Genomic DNA, 21,689 nt, shown 5'->3' on the forward strand with positions numbered 1-21,689 from the left:
TTGCATTTTTCCACCTAGAAACCCACAGGAGCCCTTATTTTTTGCGTCACTAATTGTACTTTGCAATGACAGGCTAAATTTTTGCATAAAAGACACTGCGAAACCAGAAAAAAATTTAAAGTGTGGTGAAATTGAAAAAAACAAACAAACGCATTTCTTTTATTTGGGGGGGGGGGGGGGGGATGTGTTTTTACGCCACTCGCCCTGGGGTAAAACTGACTTGTTATGCATGTGCCTCAAGTCGTTACGATTAAGACGATATATAACATGTATAACTTTTCTTGTATCTGATGGCCTGTAAAAAATTCAAACCATTGTTAACAAATATACGTTCCTTAAAATCGCTCCATTCCCAGGCTTATAACGCTTTTATCCTTTGGTCTATGGGGCTGTCAGGTGTCATTTTTTGCGCCATGATTTACATGGTTTACTTTCTATCGGTACCTTGATTGCGCATATACGACTTTTTGATCGCTTTTTATTACATTTTTTCTGGATTTGATGCGACCAAAAATGCGCAATTTTGCACTTTGGGATTTTTTTACGCTGACGCCGTTTACCGTGCGAGATCATTTATTTATTTATTTATTTACTTTTATTTAAAACCTGGGAAAAGGGGGGTGATTCAGACTTTTATTAGGGGAGGGGGCTTTTTACTAATAACACTTTTTTTTTTTTTTTTTACACATATACTAGAAGCCCCCCTAGGGGACTTCTAGTACATATACTTTGATCTCTCATTGAGATCTTTGCTGTATAGTTATACAGCAAAGATCAATGAGATCGGCACTCGTTTGCTTCCGGCTGCTGCAGCCGAAAACAAACGAGTGCCGAGGTGGGGACGGCGCCATCTTGGACAGGTCCCCGACTGGCAGCAGTAACGGAGATCGCTCTGTCCCGGAGGAGCGATCTCCCCCACTAGACACCAGGGAAGTGCTGCATCCGGTAATCGGATGCAGCTGTCATGTTTGACAGCTGCATCTGATTACTGTATTAGCAGGCACGGAATTCGGACCGTACCCGCTAATACCCGTGGTCCCGGGCTACAAGCGGCACCCGGGGCCGCGGTGGTTCAGAGCGGGGTCGCCGCGCGGCCCCGCTCTGAACACCTCTTATGTGCGCATGACGTACGTCATGTGTCCTTAAGAGGTTAAAGGAGAAGTCCAGCACAATTTTTTATTAAACTATTGTATTGTCCCCTAAAAGTTATACAAATCACCAATATACACTTATTACCGGAAATGCTTGTAAAGTGTTTTATTCCCTGCACTTACTACTGCATCAAGGCTTCACTTCCTGCATAAAATGGTGATGTCACGACCCGACTCCCAGAGCTGTGCGGGCTGTGGCTGCTGGAGAGGATGATGGCAGGGGGACTCTGAGAGACACAGGCCACTGGAGGGACACTTAGCATCCCCCTTCCATCATCCTCTCCAGCAGCCACAGCCCGCACAGCTCTGGGAGTCGGGTCGTGACATCACCATTTTATTTAGGAGTGCTAGGTGCTGAAATAGTTCTTCAGAAATATTGGGCACACGATAGTTTCTCACAGCTGAAGGTACTGCCATGCTCTGAACAGCCCATTCTACTTTTTCTCTTAGATGCTCTATAGGATTTATTTCTGGGGATTGTCAAGGAAAATATGTAAAAACTGCTTCCCTGTTCCTAGAACCAATCCATGTCTATACGGCCTTTGTGGCATAATGCATTGTCCTGCTAAAAGTGTCCTGTGGCCATAGGCTAAATAGAAGCCATAAAGGAAGCTTACTACTTAGATAAGCCCTACTGTTCAAACATCTCTCCAGAGGTATCAGAGGACCCAGAGTGCCAAGTAAACAGTTCCTACACCATTCTGCCATCCTCACCAGTGTGACCTGTTCACACCTGATAGGAAGGGTTCATTGATTCATGCATCTTGTGCAAATTTCAGGCCTTCTCATCAGCATGGTGCAACAGAAGTCTGGCTTCATCTGGACAGGCAATGCTTTTTCTCTTCTGTGATGCCATGTTTGTGCTGTCTTGCCCACAGGAGAAATTACTTTATCACAATTCTCGACATCCTTTTGTCTCCCTCTGTTGACAGTTTGTTACGTCCATAGGATCCCATTTGAAAATCGGCTTGTATCGTCTAGGCTAGGTTCACACCTAAAGACCACTTTACCATTGTAGCATATGTTGGCAAATTAGTGGCAGACCCATTGAATAGACACAGATGTGCAGTCTACAAGATCATGAAAGGGCTAAGCATACTACTATACGTTTGATCCATTGAATTTAATGGATCCAGCATAGATATAGGCTGGTATATGTCAGCATACTATTCTCACAGTCGCGTGACAACCATAAACACAGGCCCTTTGACTCTGAGCTTTAATCACGAATGTTTACTGTTAAATGCTGCAAGGCTTTGACTGACAGAGCAAGAAACCATTGGCTTCATGCCCTGTCAGTCTCTTTTGTGGCCAGGGGCAGCATTGCATCAAAGAGATCTTCCCCCATACTCACCTGGCCTGGCGCAGTCCCTCAGCGTTTGCTTTCCCAGATCCCCGGCGCAAGTGGTGTTACTTGTGCACCAAGAAACTGTGAGAACAACGAGACGCCAGGGGACTCCACCAGGCTAGGTGAGTATGTGGAGCGGGTAGGCCCCTATAGTTTTTTTGCAATGGGGCCCCATGAATCCTGGCTATGCCCCTGCATTCTGAACTCATTTGAAGTTGGTCTGATTGCTTAATTTTCTCATTATAATGGAGTTGCACAATGAAACTGAGCCACAGAAAACTTATGCACTTGATGGCACGTTTCTAATGTGCATACAGGGAAACTCCAATCCTGAAATAACAAGTGTTTGTAGTAAAGTGGCCATTTACTGTGCATACTTTAAGGCTGCTGAACATTTCTAAGAACTGAACTCTGTGTTGCTCGTTGGCCCCATGGAAAATGAATGGAGCACTGGACATGCACACTAGTTTTTTTTTATCCCATAGCCTGTGGATAGAGGATAACTTCTTTACATGGGAATACCCCTTTATGGTGCGTTCACACCTGCAGGATCTGCAGCTGATTTTCTGCAGCAGATTTCATTTAAATAACTGAACACAGCATCAAATCTGCTGCAGATCCTGTAGGTGTCAACGCACCCTTAGGGTACGTTCACACTTACCGGACCCGCAGTGTATTTTCTGCTGCGGATCCGCAGCAGATTTCATTTAAATAACTGAACACAGCATCAAATCTGCACCATCAAATCTGCTGCGGATCTGCTGCGGATCCTGTAGGTGTGAACACACCCTTAAGGGTCAGTTATAATTTATTTTCATATTATATTTGGTTTGCTCTATATTTAATCACCTTTTATTCTAATTTTGAAAGGCAAGGTGATTAAAAAAAACAAACCTGACATTCTAGCATTTTTTTTTTTTTACAACGTTCAACATGTGGAATAAATACTGATACGTACTGCTTGATAAGGTGATATACTTTTCTAAAACATTTTTAAGGGTCTATTCACATGTACAGTATCTGCTCCAGATTTTATTGTAACTAAATGATGGAACACAGCAGAAAATGCAGCTTCAAATCTGTAACATTAAATATGCTGCAGATCCTGGACACCTGAATGGACCCTAAAACTTTTTTTCCCTTTCAGTTCAAGCCAGATTTACACTCTGGATCATCTGATTGTTCATATACTACATAGCAATAAATATGTACTGCAGTGTAATATATTAGGCAGTTTAAAGGTGTTGTCTGGGGAGGAGATGACGGCTAGACCTTTCTGCTTCAAGAGCTGAAACTCCCCAAGACCTGGAATCTCAGGAAGTGAGCATTGGGGAGCAGAGAAGGAATCAGCTGTCTTCTGGACAACCCCTTTAAAACTAATAGACCAATAGGCACTATATCTGTTTGTAGGGGGAATCCAACCTGTAAAGATGCATGGTCTATCTCCCAGATTGGCCATGTCCATTGGATGACAACGGGTCTATTACACAAGCGATAATCTTTTTGTGTGTAAGCAGGCAAATGATCAGATGACTAACGAAGATTTGTTCATGTCATCGTTCACTCTTTTGAGCTGACATCGTTTGCAAATCTTTCGGTGTATGTATACATTTTTTATTCGTAATTACGATCACTCGTACACTAGAGTATATGAAGATCATAACTAATGATTATCGTACCATGTTCTATGGTGAATGATTTCAGGTTGTTCCTAAAAGTGCTTGTTAGCAATTGTTTATCACTAATCTGAGAAAACGAAAAATCACTTTTTCTAATAGGACCCTCATTCTTGAATCCCCAGCTAATTGGATGCCTAAAGGTGCTGCGGCCACAACTGATGTTTACTGTCCTTGTATCCTCTGTTAATAGCAGTAATGCAAAGATGTACAGCATTGTCCCATTAAAGTTAATAGGACAAAAGCTGCAGTCCCAAATGAGAGCGAGGAAACATTGAAGAGGCTGCGATATGTCCATGTCCATCAAACAGCTGATCTGCCTGACCTCCTCTGATCCATTATTGATGGTTTATCTGGAGGACAGGCCATCACCTTTCACAGGCTAGATCAGGGGTGGGGAACCTTTTCCATGTCGAGGGCCGGTCGGGCATTAATAAAATCATTCGAGGGCCGCATACTGTGCGCAGCAGTTAGTAGCGTGGGTTTGCAGCACCCAGGGCAAGGCAAAGTATTGTTCCCCTAGTTCCCCTGCTATTGTAGTTAACCCCCAGTGATGCCCCTGCTATTGTAGTTAACCCCCCCAGTGATGCCCCTTGTAGTCTAGTTAACCCCCAAGTCATGTCCCTGGTAGCCTAGTTAACCCCCCCAGTGATGCCTCTGGTAGGCCTAGTTAACCCCCATCAGTCATGTCCCTGGTAGCCTAGTTAACCCCCATCAGTCATGTCCCTGGTAGCCTAGTTAACCCCCATCAGGCATGTCCCAGGTGGCCTAGTTTACCCCCATCAGGCATGTCCCTGGTGGCCTAGTTAACCCCCATCAGGCATGTCCCTGGTGGCCTAGTTAACCCCCATCAGGCATGTCCCTGGTGGCCTAGTTAACCCCCATCAGGCATGTCCCTGGTGGCCTAGTTAACCCCCAAATAAAAAAAATAAACATCCCACTCACCTTACCTCCGCTCCCACGCTGCCCATGTCCTCTTCTGTCCTAGGTCCTCTGTGCCGGTCTTTCTCCTGCAGGCGGCGCACGATGAAATGACGTCATCGCGCGCGGCCCGCAGGAGACTGAAGACACGCGCCGCTCTGCTGGGGAAGAAGCCGGCATAGACAGCATCCTCCTGTGTCCGGCAGCTGTCACAGACACCGGAGGATGCTGTGTATGCCGGCTCCTTCCTCCTCCAGAGCGGCGCGCATCACAGGGGAGCTGCGGGCCGCATCGGGAGGTCTCAGGGGCCGGATGCGGCCCGCGGGCCGGAGGTTCCCCACCCCTGGGCTTGATAATCGCTTTTAAAAGCCTAGGGCTGCTATTGTCTGCAGCATTCGAGGGCCCCATTACATAAAGATTATTGTTTGATATGTCGTTTGAATTAAAGTGATAATGTTTTTGTACAGGCAACAATTAAACGACAAATGAGAAGTCGTTTGTGTGTGGTTGATGACCGCAATAATGTCGTTAACGATAATCATTTAGTGCATTGTGGTGAGTGATTTCTGATCGTTCTCAAAAGTGCTTATCAGAGAACATGAGAAATAGTTTCATCTAATAGGCCCCCAATGTGTTAAAGGCTCCAGATCCCAACCTCTGTAGCGATGTCACCTGAAATATACAGCAGCCACCATGGCTCCTGCCCTGAGGGGACTACACTTTTGTAGTGTACATGGCATAGGAGATCAGCTGTGTGACTGGTAAATTTGTAATAACAGAAACAGAAATAAGCCCAATGGATCAGACTAGTAATGAGTGAATTTACAGTAGGAATGAAGCGTGTCACTTGTTTCCGATCTGTATTCCGCTCATTGGGCTATGGGCTTTGAAGTCTGCTCCGCTCTGTGCCGCTCCTCCCCGGGTGCTGGGAAAAGATGGATCCAGTTCTGGGAAACTTCTCCCAGTTTCCCAGGACTGGATCCATCTTTTCCCAGCAGCTCAGGAGGAGTGGCAGTAAGCAGAGCAGACTAGAGATAAGCAAACCTCGAGCATGCTCAAGTCGATCCGAACCCGAACTTTCGGCATTTGATTAGCGGTGGCTGCTGAAGTTGGATAAAGCCCTAAGGCTATGTGGAAAAAATGGATATAGTCATTGGCTGTATCCATGTTTTACAGACAACCTTAGAGCTTTATCCAAGTTCAGCAGCCCCAAGTTCGGGTTCGGATCGACTCGAACCTGGTTCGCTCATCTCTAGAGCAGACTTTAAAGCCCACAGCCCGATGAACGGAATACTGATAGGAACAAAGCAATTGAGATTGCACATTTGTAGAAACCGTGACTATTCGCACCCAATGCAACGTTTTGGCTTTAGAGAACGGCATATGTAAAAGCTGAAACGTTGCATTTCGAGATGAGTGAACCTGGAGCATGCTCGAGTCCATCCGAACCCGAACGTTCGGTATTTGATTAGCGGGGGCTGCTGAACTTGGATAAAGCTCTAAGGTTGTCTGGAAAACATGGATACAGCCAATGACTATATACATGTTTTCCACATAGCCTTAGGGCTTTATCCAACTTCAGCAGCCACTGCTAATCAAATGCCGAAAGTTCGGGTTCGCTATGGACTCGAGCATGCTCAAGGTTCGCTCATCTCTAGTTGCATTGGGTGTGACTATCTGCTCTGTATAGTGGATGCTTTTAGAGGTAAATGTATGAGCTGTTGTGGAAGAAGCAGTTACTACAGCTGGCCGCTTCTTCATTGCATTTCATGCAGCAGACTGGGCTGATGAGCAGCGTCACCACAGAAGGGACAGTCAGGGAATGGCAGCCTGGATTTGGCGGGTTTCAGCAGACTATCTTGCAGCCGTGTGCTGAGCCCGTGCTGTGATCTGTGCCCCTCCTCCACACACAGCGGAGCTATTGTCCCCCGGGGTCACATGGGAAGACCTATTGTCTGTAGGTCAAGGCGCCGGCTGCTTTCACGTACAGCCCCGCCCATTCAACGCGCTACGTATTTACGTCACAGCTTCGCTTCCGGTATCCTCGGCACCCATGTTGCAGCACGTCTTTTGAAGAACCGGAAGTATCTGTTGACGTCACTTCACTGAGCGACACCACCTAACCCGGAAGTGCGACGCGTCCTACGGGCGGTTGTTGTTGAACTCTTTAAGGGGGGGCTGCAATACCCCTCCCCCTAGTCCCCTCTATTCCTCACCGGCTCGTGCCCGTATGACCGGGTTACCGCCTGCTGCTGTCTCGGGGGCAGTAAACAAGGGCATGTGAGTGGAGAAGCGGAGTGTGGCTGCACACGTGGTTCCTCTATCGCCGCGCCAAGTATGTGCCGGGGCCTGGGTGAGGGGGAGGCAGGATTAGCCGTGCTGGGAACCATTAGTTACAGGGGCGGGGGCCGTGGTGCGGGATCCCTCCGGGACAGAGCGCCGTGTCCGCTGTTATTGGCACTGCCGGGATTTCCTTCCTCCCCGGCTCATTGGAAGCGCCGGTGCCGCTGATCCTTGTGGTGTGCATTGTATAGCAGGGCACTGATCCCTGCGGTGTGCTGTGTATAGCAGGGCACTGGTCCCTTGTGGTGTGCATTGTATAGCAGGGCACTGGTCCCTTGTGGTGTGCATTGTATAGCAGGGCACTGATCCCTGCGGTGTGCTGTGTATAGCAGGGCACTGGTCCCTACGGTGTGCAGTGTATAGCAGTGCACTGATCCCTACGGTGTGCAGTGTATAGCAGTGCACTGATCCCTACGGTGTGCAGTGTATAGCAGTGCACTGATCCCTACGGTGTGCAGTGTATAGCAGTGCACTGATCCCTACAGTGTATAGCAGTGCACTGATCCCTGCGGTGTGCAGTGTATAGCAGTGCACTGATCCCTACAGTGTGTAGTGGTGCACTGATCCCTGCGGTGTGCTGTGTATAGCGGTGCACTGATCCCTGCGGTGTGCTGTGTATAGCAGTGCACTGATCCCTGCGGTGTGCTGTGTATAGCAGGGCACTGATCCCTACGGTGTGTAGTGGTGCACTGATCCCTGCGGTGTGCTGTGTATAGCAGTGCACTGATCCCTGCGGTGTGCTGTGTATAGCAGTGCACTGATCCCTGCGGTGTGCTGTGTATAGCAGGGCACTGATCCCTACGGTGTGTAGTGGTGCACTGATCCCTGCGGTGTGCTGTGTGTGGCAGGGCACTGATCCCTGTGGTGTGCTGTGTGTAGCAGGGCACTGATCCCTACGGTGTGTAGTGGTGCACTGATCCCTGTGGTGTGCTGTGTGTAGCAGGGCACTGATCCCTACGGTGTGTAGTGGTGCACTGATCCCTGCGGTGTGCTGTGTGTGGCAGGGCACTGATCCCTGTGGTGTGCTGTGTGTAGCAGGGCACTGATCCCTACGGTGTGCTGTGTGTGGCCATGTATCCCTTCAGGAGAGGCCACTGTTTGCGCTGACTTAATGTTTCTTGTCCAGCCATTGTACACACATGTGATGTCTGATCCTCAGCAGCGAGTGGGTTAATAGTTCCTCTGCAGGTAGCAGCAATCCCTGGTGGTTGTTGTGGGCATGCTCTGCCATGTGATATGCTCATGAGGCAGCCAGAAGGGGAAGCCCGGTCCCCAGCCTCATAACACCATGCAAACTGATATACCAGATTATTGTGGGGCAGCTGTCAGGGTGCCTGGGCTTCTGCTGGTGTTTTATCAGAGTGCTGTTTTGAAAAGAGTATGCCGACACATTGGGCCCAAGAACGCGGCTAACATGTCTATCTCCTGGGGTTATTCACAGTCACAGTAACCACTTATCCATCGTGATTCTTAGAGGCCAGAGAGAAACCACCTTGGTACTCTACCATGTCCATATGTTGTGTATTAAGTGGTTTTGTAACCAATTGTGATCCCATTCAACAAAAGTATAAGTTCAAGGGGAACAGCCAATGCTCCATGGCCCCACAAGATCCCTTCACAGGCTTACTGACCCCCCCCCCCCCCCCCAAACGTACTTTATCCTGGGTTCTGGTGTAGTCACAGGAAATAATAACCGACCCAGCTGATGGATTGCCTGCTCAGCCAGTTACTGACAGCAGTGGTGTCCCACCCAAAGTCAGTGACTGGCAGAGCAGGCAATCTATACCCGGGTTACGACATTGCTGGAGCAGGAGATCCAGAAGGCCTGCGGTGGTCTGTGAGCAGAAAGGCAGCGATGCGGGAATGGATAAGTTTTAGGTTCCCCCTGCAATTATTATATGATATAATTTATGTACAGTATGTGTTCAATTCTGTATTTAAAGGGTTTTTCTAATAAACATTCCTTACATGCTGAGACCAACATATAATATACTTTTACTGACAACAAAAATCAGACCCATTGTCAGAAGTCTGAGGTGGCAAATTCGGGGGGGGGGGGGGGGGAAAGTAAGTCTCCCAGTCTGTACAGAGTAATATTAACTGTTAAAAAACCTTTTTTATACTTGTGTGCCGGAATACCTTTTTGAAGGTATCACAATGTGTACCCATGTGAACAAACCCATTCACAGAATGCAGCAGTCCTTAAAGTGATATTCCTCTCAAACATTTTTTGAAATATTGCTGCCCATGGTGATTTGAATAGTCCATTCCACACTTGTTATCGTTTCGGTCTCCTTCCCCCAGTTCTGAGCTGCTGCTTTTTGCTAAAGACACAAAGATTTGTGTGTAAGCCTTTAATAGCATACACTTGTATTTTCCTAATAATAGATAAAAAAAAAAACTTTTTAAACTTAAGTGTGCATTTTTTTTTTTTAGTCTTCTGCACTCTACTGCTTCGGCAGCTCTGATGGTGCCCTATGGGCAGGCAGAAATGCTATATTATGTGAAACTCAGTTACTTCTGTATACGTGTCTGCTAGTGTGTAGCGACAAGTCCTTGAACAATCTGGCTAGACGTGTAGATATTTGCACACCACCTGATCCAAGGACATCCAGCTTGTATTCACACATTGTGCAGGCTTCGATATAACTAACTCCTCACTGTACTGTTCTCCCACTATAGGATGGGCCTGGTAACCCTGTTTCCCACCTCTTTGTTCTCCTCTGTTCATGCTGGGTATCTGGCATTGAGGAGGACATACAGGAGGCATTTGGAATCCTTGGCAGCAACTGGGCCCATCCAGCTTAGAAGAAACAGCAAGTTATCTCTTCTCAGAAGAGGACAAGTGGGAGGTGGTAAGCACCTGAGCGCATCTAGGAGATGGCGGACAGCATAGTGTGTAGTTGTTAGGTCAAAGCCTTCACTGTATGTGGATACAAGCAGGTTGGTATTTGGATGGTGTGAGTGGTTCCTTCAATTGAAGATTTTGCAATAACAAACTGATTATCAACAGTGTAAGACCTGATGCATGTGTAGTTTTAGTGGGCTGTGTCACAAGGAGTATATAGAGAAGACCGGTGCATTTGATTCCACCTCTCTAGAAGGTGGACACAGCTATCAGGACCTAGCTGTGGGGGCACAATCACTGCCATGCATGTAGGTGAATCTCTGGGCTTAAAGGGGTTGTCCGGCGAAAAAAAATTATTCACAGAATAACACACATTACAAAGTTATACAACTTTGTAATGTATGTTATGTCTGTGAATGGCCCCCTTCCCCGTGTCCCACCACCCCCACCCGTGTACCCGGAAGTGTGGTGCGCTATACATTACCTGTCGCGTGCCGACCACGGTCTCCGATCGTCAGCAGTGACGTCTTCTTCGGGAGCTTGGCGGATCTTCCCGAGTGCCGGCCGCCCTCTGCAGCGTCATCCGAAGCTCAGCCGCGATTGGCTGAGCATAACTGTGCTCAGCCAATCGCGGCTGAGCAGCTGATGACGTGGCCGCGTCATCAGCCGCTCAGCCGCGATTGGCTGAGCACAGTTATGCTCAGCCAATCGCGGCTGAGCTTCGGATGACGCTGCAGAGGGCGGCCGGCACTCGGGAAGATCCGCCAAGCTCCCGAAGAAGACGTCACTGCTGACGATCGGAGACCATGGACGACACGACATGCGGTGAGTATAATGCACCACACTTCCGGGTCTAGCGTGGGTGGGGGGAAACACGGGGAAGGGGGCCATTCACAGACATAACATACATTACAAAGTTGTATAACTTTGTAATGTGTGTTATTCTGTGAATAATTTTTTTTCGCCGGACAACCCCTTTAAACAAAATCCAGCAGCTGTTAGGTTTGCCAGTTATTAAATCTGCCACTTTACCCTTGCCCAGGAAGCTTTGTACTACTGATCTATCTCTCCTGTGTGCTGTCACAAGCAGCTTGCAGTCTCTGCTCCTTCTCACACTGTTTTTTTTGTTTGTTTTTTACCCTAGTTTCTTCTATGTTTAACTTTTTTTGGGATGTTTAATTTTAACATACAGGAAGGTGTGGTCAATCAAATTTTAAGCCAGAAAAATGGATTTGTTTAAATCTATTTTATATAATGTAAGTCAATGGCAAACGGATTCTGCAATATGACATTTGACAACGTGTTTTCCATTCTTGCATCTGTCTTTTTCACTTTTAATATTATGCGATAAACTAACAGCAGCATGAACCTAGTCTAAAGGCCCTATTCCACCAACAGATCTGACGACAGATTATCTGCCAAAGGTTTGAAGCCAAACCCAGGAACAGACTATAAACAGAGATCAGGTCATAAAGGAAAGACTGGATTTCTCCTCTTTTCAAATCCACTCCTGGGTTTGGCTTCAAATCTTTGGCAGATAATCTGTCGTCAGATCTGTTGGTGGAATAGGACCTTAAGGGTATGACCCACTATGAAATCCCGACGGATCACCTAGCTCGCCCCCTCTCGTAGCCGCGCACATCTCCGCTGGTCCCATAGGCTTCATTCTATGGTTTGGCAGATTCTGCCATCTGCCAGAAGAATAAACCCAGTCATTCTTCGGACAGACGTTGGAATCTGCCAAACCATAGAATGAATCCTATGGGACCAGCGGAGATGCGAGCGGGGGTGAGCTGCGGAATCCGCGGTGGGTGATCCGCCGGGAATCCGGAGTGTGGACATACCCTTACACCTCACAGACTTTGCTTGATGTGGCCTTTCTATACAAGCTGAGTATTAAAAGCTGATTCTGTGACATGTTGGGCCCAGCAAGCAGAGAATGCAGGCTTCTGGGGAAGACACTCCGGAGGCCAGTATATAACTCTGCCTCTATTAGTTGCTACTTGCTCTCCCTAGTTCACATGGAGAGATTTTGTTGCTGAAGCAAACGTTTCCTGATTAGGACTTGTACAGAGGACTCGTGGCAGTAACTCTTTTTAAATAACTTTTGGCATGGGGCTTATTTTGCTGGAATTTCATCCAAAAGGAATTGTGCATGGTGAGGTTATGACAATCGGATATTGTGCTTGCATATAGGACATATATGTTCAGTAAACATTTGATGAATCTTTGTGCTTCTAAACTAAAAGTTATTCTTCCTCTTATGTTTTCACAGGCCTGCTGGTTTTACACTCACTTGCTTTGGACCATTGTAGGAGGTAATGACCATGTTTTTTGCTATATACATTTTAAGGGTGCCTTCACACCTACCGGATCCACAGCGGATCTCACTGCTGCGGATTCGAAGCGAGAACCGCTGCGGATCCGGTACCATTCACACCTATGATAGCACATATTCGCAGCGGGATTAACATCCCGCTGTGAATATTTGCTTTAACCCCTAGCTGTCCACAGCCCCGCCGCATTAGCCCATCCTCTGCCGCATTACCCATCTCCGGCCGCATCCTCCCATCCTCCGCTGCATCCAGCAGCCCGCATTCCCTATCCCCGGCCGCATCCTGCAGCCCGCTGCCGAGCAGGGCTCATTAGCGGGACCGGAGTCGGGAGCCTCACTGCAGCCGCGCCGCCGAGCAGGTACTTTATGCTCTCGGCGGCGGGCTGCAGATGCGGCCGGAGATGGGGGATGCGGCCGAGGATGGGCTAATGCGGCGGCGGGTCTGCGGACAGCTAGGGGTTAAAGCACATATTCACAGCGGGATGTTCATCCCGCTGCGAATATGTGCTATAATGGGGGAGAATGGTACCGGATCCGCAGCGGTTCTCGCTTCGAATCTACAGAAGTGAGATCCTCTGTGGATCCGGTAGGTGTGAAGGCACCCTTAAGGGGTTATCCAGCGCTACAAAAACATGGCCACTTTTCCCCCTACTGTTGTCTCCAGTTCAGGTGTGGTTTGCAATTTAGCTCCATTTACTTCAATGGAAATGAGTTTTAAAACCCCACCCAAACTGCAGACAACAGTACGGGGAAAGTGGCCATGTTTTTGTAGCGCTGGATAACCCCTTTAATGCACAATAACAAATGTATTGTATTTTTTAGCTTGATCTGTGCATCATGTGGGAATGTTATATTCTCATGGAGTACTAGATGTGTTGGTTTTACTTTAAAAAAAGAAATTCAAGGTTTTCTTTTTACTGGAAATGTCTTTATTAGTTAATGGCTAGAGCAGACCTATCAAACTGTTCGGGTTCGGCAACGGTTTCTGAACCTGAATGCTTGGTGTTTAATTCCTTGCGGCTGTAGAAGTTGGATGCAGCCCTAGGGCATCCTGGAAAACATCACTTGTCCACCAAACGAGAGAGGGCCAGAATATAATAGAAGCCACTGGCACATATTAATTATTAATAGAAAATATCACAGTAATCATAGTAATACAGTGAAAATGAATGTATAAAGTACAAAAAGTGACAAACATACAAAAAAATAAAACACACAACTTTTTATTATAGTAATAATTGCAGTTTAATCCCAAATTGCCCGTAACCACCGCACGTTGCCCGTGACCCCGTCCAGATTGTCCGTAATCACCCCAGATTACCTATAAGCACTTCAGTCTATCTGTAACAATTCTAGATTGTCTGTAAACCCCTCCAGGTTTCCCGTAATCAGGCCAGATTACATGTAACCCCCCAGATTGCACACAACCACTGCACGTCGCCTCTGACCACCGCACGTCGCCTCTGACCACCCCAAATTGCCCGTGACCCACGCCAGATTGCCCGTAACCACCCCGCATTACCTGTAATCTCATTTTTTTATTTTATTTTAGTAACTGCGCTATTCTAATAACTATTACTAGCTGCGGTTTTGCTCCAGCAAATTGGCGCTCCTTCCCTTCTGAGCCCGGCTGTGTGCCCATACAGTGGTTTATAACCACATATGGGGTACCGTTGTACTCAGGAGAACCTGCGTTACAGATTTTGGGGTACATTTTTTCTTCTGTTCCTTGTGAAATTTAGAAATTTCAAACTAAACCAACATATTATTGGAAAAATTTAAGTTTTTCATTTTTACTGACCAATTTTGAATACTTTTCTCTAATACCTGTGGGGCCAAAATGCTCATCCTACCCCAAGATGAATTCTTTGAGGGGTGCACTTTCCAAAATGGGGTGACTTTTTTTGGGGGGGAGGGTTCTATTCTGTAGACATTACAGGGGCGCTCAGAAACTTCTTCAGAAAAATCTGCCCTAAAATTGCTAATTGGCGCTCCTTCCCTTCTGAGCCCGGCTGTGTGCCCATACAATGGTTTATGCCCACATATGGGGTACCATTGTACTCAGAACCTGTGTTACAGATTTTGGGGTGAATTTTCTCTCTTGTTCCTCATGAAATTGAGAAATTTCAAACTAAAGGAACATATTATTGGAAAAATTCGAGTTTTTCATTTTTACTGTCTACTTTTGAATACTTTCCTCTTATGCCTGTGGGGTCAAAATGCTCACCACACCCCAAAATGAATTCTTTGAGGGGTGCACTTTCCAAAATGGGGTGACATATGGCGAGATTTTACTCCGCTGGTGCTACAGGGGCACTGCAAACACACCTGGAGCTCAAAAAACTTCTTCAGTAAAATCTGCATTGGAAAAGCTAATTGGCGCTCCTTTCTTTCTGAGCCCCGCTGTGTGCCCATGCAGTGGTTTATGCCCACATATGAGGTACCTTTTTACTTTAGGAGAACCTGCGTTACAAATTTTGGGGTACTTTTTTTCTCTTGTTCCTCGTGAAATTGAGAAATTTCAAACTAAAGGAACATATTATTGGAAAAATTCGAGTTTATAATTTTTACTGTCTAATATTGAATACTTTCCTCTAACACCTGTGGGGTCAAAATGCTCATCCTACCCCAAGATGAACTCTTTGAGTGGTGTATTTTCCAAAATGGGGTGACTTTTGTTTTTTTTTTCTCTCTGCTGACACTACAGGGGCACTGCAAATGCACCTGGCGCTCGGAAACTTCTTCAGCAAAGTCTGCATTGGAAAAGCTAATTGGCGCTCCCTTCCTTCTGAGCCCCGCTGTGTGCCCATACAGTGGTTTACGCCCACATATGGGGTACCGTTGTACTCAGGAGAACCTGTGTTACAAATTTTGGGGTGCTTTTTCTCTCATGTTCCTTTTGAAAATGAGAAACTTTAATCGAAATGTATATATTATTGGAAAATTTTAATTTTTCATTTTTTTACAGCCTAACGGTGAATACTTTCCTCCAGCCCCTGTAGGGTTAAAATGCTCATTATACCCCTAGATTAATTCTTTAAGGTGTGTAGTTTCCGAAATGGGGTCATTTATGCGGGTTTCCAGTATACAAACCTCCTAAATCAAGGACAGTACCTCACGATAAGACTTGAGGGGGGTGGCTGGGAAACAACTGTGTTAATACAATAAAAGCTCTTGTAGGGAAGGAAGCTCTTTTGCCTAATAAAACCTATTACAAAGGGTTTTTATATATGTATAATTTGTTTTTACTATTGATTTCTGAAAAGTTGTTTGTCTGTTTTTTCATAGTAATAATGTGCTCTATTTAAGCCTATGGGAAATCAGCCATCACTGCACACATGGTAGAGGAAAATGGCCATAGTTGTTAACAATTTTCTTTTTTTTTTTTTTTTAAAGAATGATTTACCCCAAAAGAAAAGTCCCTGAATGAAAACTGACAAACTCAAAAATAAGGCTGTAATTTAAAACTGACGCTGGAAATTTTTTTAAAAAATGATTTTTTTCTTTACGTTTATTAACTTATTTTATTTTGGCAAGCCATAGTTAAAGGGCTTTCTCACCAAAGTAGCGTGGTTTAATAATTTGAACCTAATGTAGGTACAGTGGTGCCTCAAGATACAATGTTACTTTCTAGACCATCGTAACTTGAGACCAAACTCAATGCTATACAATGCTACAGACAGTCCAGACCTGCGGAACATGTTAAAAAAAAAAACATGCTGATTGAAACTGGTCATTTTACTGGTAAAATCCCAGAATTAGTAAAGTTCATGCACTGGTTGACTGTCTAGTATTAACTCTCTACAGTACAGTATACTACATGTTAGGGCTGGGCGATATTGACCTTAATCAATATCGCGGTTTATCGCACATGTAGCCGCGGTAACGATAATTCAACGATAATTATGACACGCCCCTTTTTGCAAACCACACCCACACCACACCCACAACATTTCGATTAAAAAAAGTAAAAAAGAACTCACTGAGCAGCAACCCGTGGTTAGTCTATTATCATTATTATTAGTCATTATTAGGGGACCTGGACATGTATATACAGGTATACAGCCTCTACAGGATGTGTATACACAGGGGGTCACATAGGGATTGTTGTTTATGACTATACGGGGGTGGGAGGGGGGTGGTGGCTAGGGGTGTATTACTATACAGGAGGTACATAGGGATGGAGGTACGGGTCTATACATGGGAGTGCATATGGATAGAGATGTATGACTATACAGGGGGGGGATAGGGGATGTATGACTATACAGGGGGGGATAGGGGATGTATGACTATACAGGGGGGGGATAGGGTATGTATGACTATACAGGGGGGATAGGGGATGTATGACTATACAGGGGGGGGCATAGGGATAGGGATGTATGACTATACAGGCGGGGCACATAGAGGTAGGAGTGTATGACTATACAGAGGGGGGCACATAGGGATCGGGATGTATGACTATACAGGGGGGGGCACATAGGGATAGGGATGTATGACTATACAGGGGGGGGGCACATAGGGATAGGGATGTATGACTATACAGGGGGTGTATTGGGGTGTATTACTATACAGGGGGGACGGATTGGGGTGTATGACTATACAGGGGGGTACGGATTGGGGTGTATGACTATACAGGGGGGTACGGATTGGGGTGTATGACTATATAGGGGTGTATTACTGTACAAGGAGCACAGGGAGGTGTATGCTGGGACCTGTAGTCCCCTCAGTACAGGACTGTAACATAGGAGGAATAATGGGCTGCAGCAGGCAGGATGCCACACACAGCAATGTCTCCTATAACTTACCCTGCCTGCTGCAGCCCATTATTCCTCCTATGTTACAGTCCTGTACTGTACTACAGGAAAGCCGCCGCCAAGTGCTGCTGTGACATGGCCGCGTCCCTGCACACACAGGACAACATGTGCAACGCTCGCCGGGTGTGTGTGTGTGTGTGTGTGTGTGTGTGTGTGTGGGGGGGGGTGCTCGGACGGGACTGATGCCGGTCCCCCCTCCCGGACCAGTCCCATCCGATCGCCCCCACACCCGGCCGGCGCGGCCATATCACAGCAGCACTTGGCGGCGGCTTTCCTGTAGTCCCCTCAGTGTGCAGGGACGCCGGACCGGACGGGTGGTGGGCGCTTTGGCAGGACAGGTGCGGTGGGACGGAGCTTCGGACCGGACGAGTGGGTAGGGCGGACAGGTGCGCGGACCGGACTGGCGGTCGCTTGGGGAGGGGGAAGGGGAGAGCATTCTCACTTGGACCCTGCTGCTGCTCCTCCACCTCCCGCTGATACCAGCGCTAGTGCCGGGCCGCTCGTGTGTGTGCGGGGGGGCTCTGACAGGACGGGCGCAGGGACACAAAAATACCGCAAATACCGTCCTAGCCAAGTTGAAGTCGGTTAACCGACGCCAGTGACGGTATCGGTATTTTTGCGGTATACCGCCCAGCCCTACTACATGTCCTGTAATGCTGTGTGTGTGTGTGTGTCTGGTATCTCCTCTCTACATAACAGCGTGATACTACATGTCCTGTACTGCTCTTTACCTGTGCCAGGTTGTACCTTTTGGCACCAGGCAGGGTAGGGGGCTATATTTTACATCTCTGGGGCCCTGCGTGACCTGTACAGGACCTGAAAATGCTCCAGTCCACTACAAAGAAAGAAATTTAGAGTCTCTTGTAGCTCTTTCTGACTGTTGTATGTAAGGACGTGCTGTATCCATATTAGTTAAATGCTTATTTTCATTAAAATTTTCACTTTTCTCATTTTGGTCTCAAAATGCAATGATTTTAACATACAATGGTCGTCCTGGAACCAATTAATATTGTATGTTGAGGGACCACTGTATTACTTTCCCACATTAATTTCCTGTGTGTTCTAAAGTACTGTTCTGTTGTTCAGTGGTTGGTACCGGCCAATCACATTAAATGACAAATAATTTAACAGCCCATACTTAAAGGCATAGTTCTACAAAAAATTATTTTACACACTACCTATAAATGAACAATGCAGGACAGTATTCTAGATATATCAAAAGGTACTTTATTAATTACAAACAACAGAAATTAATTCATTTGTTTAAAAACACATGTTTAAAAAGGGAGCTGAAAACCATACAATACATACATCAGATGGTATACAGAGCAGAAAGAGAGATAATAAATACTATATACACTTATATATTAAACCAGGTTTAATGGTTTAATATATAAGTGTATATAGTATTTATTATCTCTCTTTCTGCTCTGTATACCATCTGATGTATGTATTGTATGGTTTTCAGCTCCCTTTTTAAACATGTGTTTTTAAACAAATGAATTAATTTCTGTTGTTTGTAATTAATAAAGTACCTTTTGATATATCTAGAATACTGTCCTGCATTGTTCATTTATAGGTAGTGTGTATTATTCCTGATGCTTAGGGACATAGGACCTTTGGTGGTTCAGATTTGTTGGTTAAAAAATTATTTTAACCTCTTAAGGACATAGGACGTATGCGTACGTCATATGTCCTCACTTGCACTTCAAAGCGGGGCCGCGCGGCGGCCCCGCTTTGAAGTGCCGCGATCCCGGGTGCCGCGAGTAGCCCGGGACCGCTGCTATTAGCGTGCACGGTCTGATCGCCGTGCCCGCTAATTAGCTAATCGGAGGCAACGTTTCCCTGGGGTCTAGTGGGGGAGATCGCTCCTCCGGGACCTTGTCCCGGAGGAGCGATCTCCGTTACTGATGCCGGCCGGGGAGGCGTCCAAGATGGCGCCGTCCTCGGCTCGGCACTCGTTTACTTCCGGCTGCAGCAGCCGAAAGCAAACGAGTGCCGATCTCATGGATCTCTGCAGCATATCTATGCTGCAGAGATCTCAATGAGAGATCCAAGTGTATATACTAGAAGTCCCCTAGGGGGGCTTCTAGTATATGTGTAAAAAAAAAAAGTGTTAATAGTAAAAAGCCCCCTCCCCTAATAAAAGTCTGAATCACCCCCCTTTTCCCAGGTTTTAAATAAAAGTAAATAAATAAATAAACATGTTTGCTATCGCCGCGTGCGTAATCGCCCGAACTATTAATTAATCACATTCCTGATCTCGTACGGTAAACTGCGTCAGCGCCAAAAAATCCCAAAGTGCAAAATTGCGCATTTTTGGTCGCATCAAATCCAGAAAAAATGTAATATAAAGCGATCAAAAAGTCGTATATGCGCAATCAAGGTACCGATAGAAAGATCACATCATGGCGCAAAAAATGACACCTCGCACAGCCCCATAGACCAAAGGATAAAAGCACTATAAGCCTGGGAATGGAGCGATTTTAAGGAACGTATATTGGTTAACAACGGTTTGAATTTTTTACAGGCCATCAGATACAATATAAGTTATACATGTTATATATCGTTTTAATCGTAACGACTTGAGGAACATGCATAACAAGTCAGTTTTACCCCAGGGCGAATGGCGTAAAAACACATTTCCCCCAAATAAAAGAAATGCGTTTTTTTTTTTCAATTTCACCACACTTTGAATTTTTTTCTGGTTTCGCAGTGTACTTTATGCAAAAATTCAGCCTGTAATTGCAAAGTACAATTAGTGACGCAAAAAATAAGGGGTCATGTGGGTTTCTAGGTGGAAAAATGCAAGTGCTATGACCTTTTAAACACAAGGAGGAAAAACCGAAAACGTAAAAACGAAAATGGGCCATGTCCTTAAAGGGTTAAATCAACTGGTGCCAGAGATTTGTAATTTACTTCTATTAAGTACTGTAACACTTAAGATTTTTATCAGCTGCTGTATGTCCTGCAGGAAGTGGTGTATTCTTTCCAGTCTGACATAATGCTTGCCACCTCTGTCTGTGACAAGACCTGCCCATACAAAACCTCTCCTGCTCTCCAGACTTGAAAAAGTTATTTACAAGTCTCTGGCACTTTCTAGCGCCAGTTGATTTGAAAGAATTTTTTTTTTTTTTTTTTTGCTGAACTTCCCCCTTAAGCGATAACCGTTTAACCTCTTAGGGACATATGACGTACCCGTACGTCATATGTCCCCAAGAGGTGTCCAGAGCGGGACCGCGTCTATTATCGGGGACTGTCCGATCGCCGGGACCGCTAATCAGGTAATCGGAGGCAGCTGTCAAAGTTGACAGCTGCATCCGATTACCGTATGCAGCCGTTCCCTGGTGTCTAGTGGCGGAGATCGCTCCTCCGGGATGTTGTCCCTGAGGAGTGATCTCAGTGTCTGGTGCAGGCCGGGGTCCGCTCCAAGATGGCATTGACTCCGGCTCTGCACTTGTTTGCTTTCGGCTGCAGCAGCCGAAAGCAAACGAGTGCTAATCTCATTGATCTTTGCTGTTTAACTATACAGCTAAGATCTCAATGAGAGATCAGAGTGTATATACTAGAAGTCCCCCAGGGGGGCTTCTAGTATATGTGTAAAAAAAAAAAAAAAAAAGTGTTATTAGTAAAAAGCCCCCTCCCCTAATAAAAGTTTGAATCACCCCCCTTTTCCCAGGTTTTAAATAAAAGTAAATAAATAAACATGTTTGCTATCGCCACGTGCGTAATCGCCCGAACTATTAATTAATCACATTACTGATCTCGCACGGTAAACGGCATAAGCTCAAAAAAATCCCAAAGTGCAAAATTGTGCATTTTTGGTTGCATCAAATCCAGAAAAAATTTAATAAAAAGCGATCAAAAAGTTGTATATGCGCAATCAAGGTACCGATAGAAAGTAAACATCATGGCGCAAAAAATGACACCTGACACAGCCCCATAGACCAAAGGATAAAAGAGCTATAAGCCTGGGAATGGAGCTATTTTAAGCAACGTATATTTGTAAACAATGGTTTTAATTTTTTACAGGCCATCAGATACAAGAAAAGTTATACATGTTACATATCGTTTTAATCGTAACGACTTGTGGAACATATATAACAAGTCAGTTTTACCCCAGGGCGAACGGTGTAAAAACACATATCCACTAAAAACACAAAATGTGGGGTTTTTTTTCAATTTCACCACACATTGAATTTTTTCCTGCTTTTGCAGTGTACTTTATGCAAAAATTCAGCCTGTCATTGCAA

At 45.8% G+C, this 21,689-nt stretch overlaps 1 protein-coding gene across 2 annotated transcripts in view; it reads left to right on the forward strand.

Moving 5' to 3' along the window:
* The window catches only part of TBL1XR1 (TBL1X/Y related 1), a 150,141-nt gene that overhangs the window by 44,645 nt on the left and 83,807 nt on the right, over positions 1-21,689 (forward strand). Inside the window, exons 1-2 of one of the 2 annotated variants that reach the window (XM_069975166.1) lie at positions 7,194-7,431; positions 12,563-12,605. The gene's annotated coding sequence lies outside the window, so the exon portion shown is untranslated. Of the gene's footprint in view, positions 1-7,193; positions 7,432-12,562; positions 12,606-21,689 lie in introns of those variants that run through there. The other variant, XM_069975165.1, reaches the window with a different exon arrangement.

Source organism: Dendropsophus ebraccatus, chromosome 6 (genome assembly GCF_027789765.1).
Source record: "Dendropsophus ebraccatus isolate aDenEbr1 chromosome 6, aDenEbr1.pat, whole genome shotgun sequence".
Taxonomy (NCBI): Eukaryota; Metazoa; Chordata; class Amphibia; order Anura; family Hylidae; genus Dendropsophus; species Dendropsophus ebraccatus.